Source organism: Notothenia coriiceps, unplaced genomic scaffold, assembly GCF_000735185.1.
Source record: "Notothenia coriiceps isolate Sejong01 unplaced genomic scaffold, NC01 NC01_scaffold00030891, whole genome shotgun sequence".
NCBI lineage: Eukaryota > Metazoa > Chordata > Actinopteri > Perciformes > Nototheniidae > Notothenia > Notothenia coriiceps.
The window spans coordinates 1,991-3,475 of NW_011363592.1; the positions used below are offsets into that span (position 1 = coordinate 1,991).

At 31.6% G+C, this 1,485-nt stretch overlaps 1 long non-coding RNA gene across 1 annotated transcript in view; it reads right to left on the reverse strand.

Annotated features, from left to right (window-relative positions):
* The window catches only part of LOC104959730 (uncharacterized), a 1,996-nt gene extending 1,124 nt beyond the window's left edge, over nt 1-872 (reverse strand). Inside the window, exon 1 of the long non-coding RNA XR_799908.1 lies at nt 803-872. This is a non-coding gene — a long non-coding RNA (uncharacterized lncRNA). The remainder of the gene's footprint in view (nt 1-802) is intronic.
* Nucleotides 873-1,485: the final 613 nt, after the last annotated feature.

Genomic DNA, 1,485 nt, shown 5'->3' on the forward strand with positions numbered 1-1,485 from the left:
TTAAAATGCATGTCAAATATTAAGAATATGGTTTTTATTTACTTTATTTGCTATTATTGTATTGAAATATGACTACTGTACTGGTGAAAGTTGTTTCTTAAATTATCATTTTTTCAGTCAATATCTTTAGAACAATGTAATGTTATCAATTATTTAGCATAATCTAAATGTTTTAAATGTGTTACTATATTTTCCCAGTATAAGAATTGTAATAAAACACTATACAATATGTACCATCAATACCCGAGCTGGCCAAATCAATGTGTTACATAATGTGTATTCACCTCTTTTTCTCAGATACATAACACAAAACAAGTTTTTCTAAAGTGTTGATGTCTTAAATGTCCAATACAGTATAGGCCTATGGTAAATACCTTTAGACAGTATATGGTAAAGACCCGGATGTAGCTCCAGGTTACAGAGTTCTCTTTACATCCATGGGGTAGCTAGGTAAGCTAGCTAAAGGTTATCTAGGCCTACGTGAAAACACAAAACCTGGTTGAAAATGCTAATAGGGACACAAAAAAGGTTATCACGTCATCATGGCGTTGCATGCATAACACCTGTAAAACGTGACTTGTGATTAAAAAAGCATTTAAACGTTAAATATATGATTTCCATATTCCATCAAACCAAAAAATGTGTTAAGTAAATGAACACTCGATACTGTGTGTTGTGGTGACGACAACAGAATCGACTGTTAATATAATAGCATAGAGTTTTAAATGGAGCTGTTATTAACCCACTGAAAATGTTGTTTAAGTAAAAAATAATTAAATGTATAAAATACTTGTAATCTTACCGTTCGAGGGGTTTGGGGCTGCACTCTCAAGTGTCTGCAGCGCGTGTCAAAGAGAAGCAGCCTACAGACCTGATCCAATCAGATCCAATCAGATCGGCCCCCTTCCGCCTGAACAAATATTTTTTTCAGTGGTGGAATATATAACTGTAATGTAAAAGTAAAAGTACTGTACTTAAGTAAAATATCTAGGTATTTGTACTCTACGTGAGTATTTCCATATTATACAACTTTTTTACTCCACTACATTTTGTAGTCAAATTATTTTGTAGTCAACCACTACATTTATTTTACAGATTTAGTTACTTGCTACTTTTGCTTTAGATATTTAATACAACATATATATAAATTATTGCATTATTATATTATTATAGGTTAAGCTACACAGTAGTATTTAAAGTAATTCAAATTAACCCCATTTACCAAGTGAAATAATGAGCACATTAATGCATCAATAATTATGATACAATCATTTCAAATATTTGGTGCTTAAATGGACCAGTCTGCATAACACGTACTTTTACTGTTGGTACTCAAAGTTTTTTTGATGCTAATACTTTTGTACTTTTATTTAAGTACCATTTGGAAATCATCAGTAAATAATCTGAGTAGTTCTTCCACCTTTAGTTTTTGCAGCCCATAATTAACTGGATGAAGACTGAATGCTTCTTTATTATCCCCCCACC